At 36.0% G+C, this 8,636-nt stretch overlaps 1 long non-coding RNA gene across 1 annotated transcript; it reads right to left on the bottom strand.

Annotated features, from left to right (window-relative positions):
- Positions 1 to 1,250: 1,250 nt before the first annotated feature.
- LOC142171588 (uncharacterized) lies at positions 1,251 to 5,028 on the bottom strand. The gene is made up of 3 exons (XR_012701334.1): positions 4,882 to 5,028; positions 4,733 to 4,789; positions 1,251 to 2,488 (listed from the first exon to the last, which is right to left on the bottom strand). It is a non-coding gene; the product is annotated as an uncharacterized LOC142171588 (long non-coding RNA).
- Between the last annotated feature and the right edge of the window lie 3,608 nt (positions 5,029 to 8,636).

Genomic DNA, 8,636 nt, shown 5'->3' with positions numbered 1-8,636 from the left:
TTTTTTTTTTGGTAGGTCCATAGTCCATACAACCCACGTTAACCCGTTTTCCTTTCACTTGTACCTTCCATTACCATTATTAGATGTGGTGACCATGTATCCAATATTTGATCCACCTGTCTAAAAAATAATCATATTAAAACCTTAGCAAGTTTAGCATATTCTACATAAAATACTTCATGCGTCTTGCATCTTAAAAAACAAAGTTGACTGTTAGACCTTGAATCACACTCTAATTAATTTTACTACACTGAGTCTAATTATTTTTCATAGATCTATTGTGTGGATTCCTTGATTTCTTAAACGCTCCATTATGTAATTGCATCAGATCCCAGATTTAGTCCAGGTTTGACTTCCACACTAATTTCACTGTGTTAGTGATCTGAGCATTAGGGTTAATAATACCCAAAGAAGTGCCTGAATAAATTAAAGTATTAAAAGCCATTGTCACATTTTGCACTAGGAAATTGGCTCATATACAGTAACCCAAAAGCTTGATGGTGACACCCATCACAGAAATCCTGGATATCAAGCCATTGGCACAGCTTGATATGAGCATTGAGAAAATTAAATGAGGGGCAGTTTTTATCCAATTAACTGAATATCACAGCCTGACCCGTTCATATTCTTGGTTTGTATGGTGTTGCTCGCTCATGTTAATTATATTATCCATACTTCTAATGTTGAACCTTCATGTTATATTGTTCACGTTCCACATGTCCATTGGTTGATGGAATATATCTCCTTATACGGTTTTGACAGTCTTCACCTCATGAACTAGCTTTTAAAATTGGATTGTGGACTCGAGGGAGAACCTAGCTAATAAGTCACGAATTCGCGTAAACCAAGTAGCTTCTACCGAGACCTTATATATGTATTAAAAAATATACTAAATGACTATAAATCTTTGAATGTGAACCCAGTTCTTATTGTATACCATTAGCTTGCGATGGCAATCTCGGACCCATGATTCTAAATGCTGAATTTATGTGTAAGTGAAAAACGAAATAGGGGTCGAAGGTGTTATGGTGATGCACCCTAGCAACCAAACAATGGATCACAAACCTCATCCAGCAGCAGAATCCAACCCCACAACCACAAGTGCAAGTCATAACCGAAGGATACGGCGCATATGCGTAAATCAACCAAGTTTTAATATCTTGGCCTTAAGACAGGGCCACATGTGGCCTTTTATGTCCCTATCTGAATCCCCCATGTGCCTAGCCACCCTGTTCTTCGCTGTACCATAAGTCATATTTTTATTTTGAAGGCCTTTATTGTAGACAATGATATTTAAAATGAATAACTATTACATTTACAATCTATGGGAAAAAAGAGAGAAGGGGAGGGTATTAATGATGTATCAGACTGCATTTAACCAGCTAATAAAACATTATCATTAATAACCCATGTTCCCACACTTGTATTCCAGATCTACTAATGCTAAAGTATAACTTAACTAACCTGTCTCACTGATTGAATACTCTCAAATGACTTTATTAAATCATGTGCTACACTACAAAAACTGACAGTTACTTCTAACCTAACATCCGGAATACAGTATCCAGATTCTCTCAATCAACCATATCAACTGAACATGACTCCGAATTTAGATGTTTTTGGGCATAATAAAACTTGAAAAGTGGGAAGCTATTTATAACCTGAATGAAAATAAAAAAAAGGGAACTAAAATCTTAAACATTTTTTTAACTTCCACATGGAAAGAACTATCAATCAATCAATGTATTCAAGTACAAAATGATGAAGTTAGTTTTCTCAGCGGAGTAAAAATACTAGATGATTTTTACTATCTGTCCAAACCTTTATGGATAATGTTACCTAGCCAGCACCTGTGCTGGTGGGAGGTAGCAGGTATCCTATTCCATAGTCGAGGTGCGCACAAGCGGGCCCGACACCACAGTTAGTAAAAACAAAAAATGAAGAAACTTATGCAAACAGAAATAGTGACTCTAGTTGGAGGACTATATCAAAGAGTATTGCGGAAAATAACAAAAGAGCAATTCACCTCATCTGCATGTATTTATTAACTATAATAAGGTAGAAAATGTTGACAATAAAAATTGTCAAGGAGTTGGTACCATAAGTGATCAATGTCAAGTAACTTCACATAACAAAATTGTGCACATGAGAATGTTATACTACAGTACTACTACATGCTAAAAGCAAAGAAAGTTTCTATGGATATACACTAAACAGAAGATGGTTCTATCATATGACACAAAAACCCAATCTGCAAGTTGAAGAATGTAACTACTCAAGGGTAGACAGCAGAAGAAGGCAAATTGTTTCCTTAACATGAATGGTGTATTTTAGAACTTATAATTGTAAACAAGCACATGAACAAAAATGTGAGTATGTTGGGATAATCGAACAAAATTTCAATTCAATGCCTAGTAGGTGACATGTCCTACTCTGCTTTTAGGGACACTGACTTCACATTGAGGCACCCAATTGATAGCCAACTTACCTGCAAAATTACCTTAAATATCAACATTAGTCAGCTTTGGAAAATGAAAAAAATTGGACCACTAAAATTTGGATGATAGTTTAGATAGTTGCCAACTCCTAAGGTTTCCCATGCCTATGTTACTAAATTTGTTTAATTTGTCATTTCTCTTATGTATCCTTTCTTATCTTGGTTGCTCTGATGGTAAGCACCCTCCACTTCCAACCAAGAGGTTGTGAGTTCGAGTCACCCCAAGAGCAAGGTGGGGAGTTCTTGGAGGGAAGGATGCCGATGGTCATTTGGAAACAGTCTCTCTACCCCAGGGTAGGGGTAAGGTCTGCGTACACACTACCCCCAAACCCCACTAGTGGGATTATACTGGGTTGTTGTTGTTGTTGTTGTTGTTGTTGTTGTTGTTATCTTGGGTGTAGGGGTGATGAGAGGGAAGACGTTGGTGCACTTTTCCTATACGTTTGGAATATTGAAGTGTTTTATATGGCTTTCATATACAACTACTTGACAAACTCAACTCAAAGTTTTCTACAGAGTGTTATGGGGACTTTGAGAAAGGACAAAGATGCATTTAAAAGGCACCATATTCCCAGGAAAAAGCAAAACATGCTGCCTTTGGCTTTTGTTTTAGATGAACAAGTAAGGTCCAATTAGACCATTACCATGTAGTTTTTGAGCTCTTTCTACTTCACAGATTGTGGGATCAAATGGGTACCCCCTTAGTCCAAAATATTCAGAAATTATACTTCTGAAGAAGACTGGTGACAATTTTTATCAAAGTCCCTTCCAATAGTAAATTTCATCAATGCAATGTGTGTAAAAAGTTTCCAGATAGTGATCTTTACATTGATACAAAGACTAGCTAATCATCAGAGATAAAGGAGATGATTCTGAGATATGCAAGAGATTGGTAAAAAGGAAACAAAGCGTAGGAAAACAGAAAATTTAGAAAACACAGTCTGTACATCGAATGTTTCAACAGTACAAGTAGAAACTCTAGTGTGTATCCTCGCTAGCACAACATTCAAAGTAATGCATAGAAGAAAATATAAGGGAAAAGAGATTTAAGGCAGCACAAGGATGATCGACTCTATAAATGCAAGTTGAAAACTTGATAATCTTCTGAAAGAAACCAGAAAAGATATATTAGTTACTAGCACTAGTACTGGATTCATATAGATTATCCACTTGAAAACCATTAAAAACGTAGTACTAAAATAACTTTTCAAGTTGAATCTCCAAATGCTAATTATATAGTATTGTATGAGTTTTCAGTTCAGATACATTCATGTTTTCATGGAGCTTAATTGGTATTCTCCTCAAATGTTGACAGAAAATTAAAGCACTATGATTCTCAACTATCTCTAAGCCCTCTCCAATTTTTGTTTTTTCACCAGAAAGTGAGGGGAAAAAAGGCGCATCCCAAATATATGGGAGAACAAATAACAACAACAACCCAGTATAATCTCACTAGTGGGGTATGGGGAAGGTAGCGTGTACGCAGACCTTACCCCTACCCTGGGGGTAGAGAGGTTGTTTCCGATAGACCCTCGCCTCCCTCCCTCCAAGAACTCCTCACCTCGCTCTTGGTGTGACTCGAACTCACAAGCTCTTGGTTGGAAGTGGAGGATTCACCGAGCAACCCACTCTCTTGTAGAGCAACCCAAATATATGGGAGACAAAGAAAATATAGTACTGCCTCACTATTTTCCTCACGTTTCTTCCTGTGAATGCTCAAAGGAAAAATTAGGACTACAAATCTACAATCAGATACTTCACCACTTTAGGTGCAATAGTAGGAGTAAGCTATGACAGAATTAGCATCCAATTAAATCTCACTCGGTTACAGTGCAACGATAATTCAACTAAATGGTATACAAAATTATCTTCAAAACAGAAATCGTTTAAGCAACAACTGTATCACCCTGAATATAGAAATCTATGCTAACGAAAATTAAGCACTAGAAATAAATCATTGATGAATAATCAAAAACAGCTTATCACAAGCATAACATCTTTAGCGATCTCATGGCACTTGAAAATTGAAATTGAGATTCATCAAACAGGAAATGAAGATATTGACAATCCACTTTCAAAGTTAAGCCTCAACAATTGTCAGGCATTCCAAAATGAGAAAGCACCAAAAGGACATTTGCACAAGATTAAATAAAGAAACTAGTTACACAAGGATGCTGCACGCTGATACAAGAAATAGAGCATCAAGCAAGTAATGTCATTTAACAGAATACATACTTGACTCATGAAATGCACGATAATACGCTGGATATCTCTCATATATTAAACCAGAACCTAAAGACGGTTTGGATTGAAAAACAAAAGTTAAATACGTTAGATGATTATGAAAATTAACAAGAGTATAGCAGCAACAAATTGATGATTACCACAACCAAAAAGCAAACAGGAACTCGACCTCAGGGAATCCATTCGAGCAATGTAGTCAGAATACATAATGCAAAAACGACTAATGGTCTATATTAATACAAGACTGACAACAAATATAAAGCAAGAGACTTTCCTTTGTTTCAACAAAAGCGATCAGTATTAAAAGGGACCCAAGACATCATAGCTAAGACTGAAAACACCCAAGTATAAGATGCATGTCCTATAAATACGGACAACCATTCAATGTGTTTAAAGACCAGGCCGTAATTTCAACAGTGCCAATTTCACAGCCTTATCAAAGTTTGAACAAGTTCAGAAATTTCAGAATTCTTAATCAAACATACAATCATACAATCATTGGAACAAATGCATAGCTACTGTTTCACCTAATCAAATATCAAGTACTATCTTACTTATGTTCTCCAGATATTATCCCCCAAAGAAGTATTTACAATCACCCTAAATATCGTAATAGGTTTCACAAACATATACTTTCTTACTCCTTTTTTCAAGTTCGGGTAGTTTATTCTCGCCCTTGGCCAAGGACACATTTTTTTTTCAAAATCAATTCAGCAAACACAAAAGAACCAAATAAGTACCAAATCACAAGGATTAAAGCAAGTTGCAAGCGTGGAACAGTTACGAGTACGTGTATAATTGTGTTTAATTAATATATAATCTATGTATATCGACTAGAAAAAGTAAACAATGAATCTGGCCGGCTATGATAGAAGTGCTCAAAGCGGCTTGGTGACATCTTTAGCACTATGATCACCGTTCTAACAATAGAATCCTGAATTGGGCTAAACATTTCAAGTGACAAAATTTGAATAGATTTTTAAATTTTGAATATTATTTTAAATAGGGGATGCTCAAAGCGGCTATTTGATGTCATCTTTACCACTATGATTAGTACTGCTAACAATAAAGGACATTTTGTATACACCCTATTTATTATAAACCAAAATTATTTTAAAATATTATTTTCTATAGCTACCTTTTATATTTTATAGCAAAATAAGTATTTTATGGTATATACTACCATTGAGGCATGAAATAAGGCATGAAATACGCTATTTATGTTTTTCCTCTCTCTTAGACAGATGGACATACCTATTTTTAAGGGATTGTCGTTATTGTATTCATGAATACATGGCGGGAATACATGTGAATACATGTGCGTACAGCTGTATTCATGAATACAGCAACGCGAATACATGTGAATACATGCGCGTACAGCTGGACTGCCCTGATTTTAGGTGCTTTTTGCTGCTGTATTCATGAATACATGGCGCGAATACATGTGAATACATGCGCGTACAGCTGGACTGCCCTGATTTTAGGCGCTTTTTACTGTTGTATTCATGAATACAGCAGCGTGAATACATATGAATACATGCGCGTCAGCTGGATTGCCCTGATTTTAGGCGCTTTTTAGTGTTGTATTCATGAATACATGACGCGAATACATGTGAATACATGCGCGTACAACTTGTCTGCCCTGAATACACTATCATAACAACTGAATAGTAGTTATATGAAGTAATTATGTATATGATAGCTATAGGAAGTTAATAGCCACTAAACAATTGTGTTTTCGGAAAATTCCCCCAAACAATAAAATTCGGAATTGGGCTGACTATTTCTGTATTTTAAGTGGCCCACATGTTTCTTTAACACTCTCTACTAATCTGTTGCTCAACAGGTTGATTTAAGCAAATACTTTTTTTTAGGATTATAATTTCTTAACCCACTAACCAATCAACTTCTAAATATTTTATAAGTATACTTATTTAGGATTCTTTTCTCCATAGGGGTCTTTATTTTTAATTTTTCTCCGCGAGGCCATAAAGTAATGGAAAAGGGGTGATATGTATGTTCTGAGGAATATTTTTTACTTATTTATGCTATATTAGAAACTTATTATAATTATTTATTAGCCTCCATTCTTACCTATTTTAAGTTTTTTTTCTCTGTATAGATATCTCTCAATTCCACTTCAATTCAGCTTTGCAGATGAACCAGCTCGAAGCTTTGAAGAATGGTGAAAGAAAAAAAAATCAAGTGGTTCAAAGCCAGAAGTGCAGTCTTGGACATAGGTCCAATTGGATCGAAGAATTGGACTTGCCAACTTTAACAATTTATTTTTCAGTAAATATCCTAAAATCCGATTAAATTATCACATTTTGCCAGTTCCCTATCTAAACTATAGTCTGTCCCCAAAAATTTCCTGAATTATATTTTCATTTGTATTAAAACCTCTCCGTGCTTATGTGACGTATTGTGTGTAATAATTGGTGAAAAAGCGTGTAAAGGCTAGAAATATTCGTCAATATGGCCCACATGATAGTGTCTAACTGCTAATTAGCCCTTATTATTTTTAAAAAAATTGTATTTTTCTCATTTTCTTTATATTTCACCTTCCTTCCTCAATTTTTATCTTTCTTCTTCATTCTTTCACCTTTCTTCTCCATTTTTTCACCTTTCTCCTTCATTTCTCCATGTGGTCCCATTTGAAATTCTCCATCTCTTATTATTGAAATTCTCTTCAAACTTCTCAAAAATATTTGCAGAGGAACAATATATATGAGAACAATAGAGTTTTCATAATGCAAGGGAGATAACCCACATAAATATTCTATTATATATTTAAAAAGTATGTGCACTCGCTTATTTCCTTCATGCAACTCTTTCTTCTGTCCTTAGGTAGGAAGGAGTGGATGAAGTTGGTGACTATAATTTGTATCGGTATGTTATGGAAGATTTGAAACTGACAGGGAATACCAACTATAAGAGAGATCGAATGACAAACAACAATGACCCCAAATTTATACTACTAAACAATCCAAATTGAATACTTTGCATAAAGAAGAAAATCAATGTCTTAAACGGAAATAACCCAATAATCCAAATTAAGGGTTATTGGGGGAAAATGAAGGTCACAAAAGAAGCTTAATGGAGAAAATTGCTAGTGAGAGAAAGAAAAGCCATTATCGGAAGATATTGTAAGGCCCCGTGAAATTTCACCTAGAACTCAAAGTTTTGTGGTGCCTAGGTAAGATAATGTGTTTGAGCCGCGGTACAGACTTTTGGGGTTGCTTAGTGCGTCGAGGAGTTGAAGGAAAAAGTTTGCAGAACATGGCAGTTCTGCGGTCCACTATGCGACCGCAGAACCAGTTTGCGGGCCGCAGATCGACTGCGGAATAAAGCAGAAAGATTTGCCAATTTTGAGGACCATTATGTGGCTCGTTATGCCGTCGCAGAACTGTTATGCGGGCCGTAGATCCCAACGCATATCCCGTATGAGAAATTTCAGAAGGAGGTTTTGTGTTCCATTATGCGACCGCAAAATTGATCTACGGACCGCAGACCTATCGCAGAGTGAAGCAGAAACGCCCAGTTCTGGAGGGCCATTATGCGGTCTATTTTGCGGACCGTTTGAGGTATAGCTGGAGCCTTGTTGCCGGCACTATCATTGTACTCTTTTGTATCTATTAGAGGCTCTTGTGTATTGGTGTTGGGAAAGTCAAGCTAGTAATGTCGTATGTGTATTACATGTTACACTTCAAACTATGAAAGTGTGTGTATTTTGAGACTTAAAAATAGAGTAACTATGGTAATGGAGTTGGATTAATAGAATATATCTCCTCTTTATTCACAGGTGAGTTTTGGTAGAAGTAAATCTAACAGGCTGAGTTTGGGTAGAAAAAAATCTAACAGACTTGCTCGGATGGGTTATCTCGGTTGAGCACCT

The sequence above is a fragment of the Nicotiana tabacum genome, chromosome 17 (assembly GCF_000715075.1).
Source record: "Nicotiana tabacum cultivar K326 chromosome 17, ASM71507v2, whole genome shotgun sequence".
Classification (NCBI taxonomy): domain Eukaryota; kingdom Viridiplantae; phylum Streptophyta; class Magnoliopsida; order Solanales; family Solanaceae; genus Nicotiana; species Nicotiana tabacum.
Note: the sequence above shows the minus strand (reverse complement) of the source record. Positions and strands in the feature narration are given on the sequence as shown.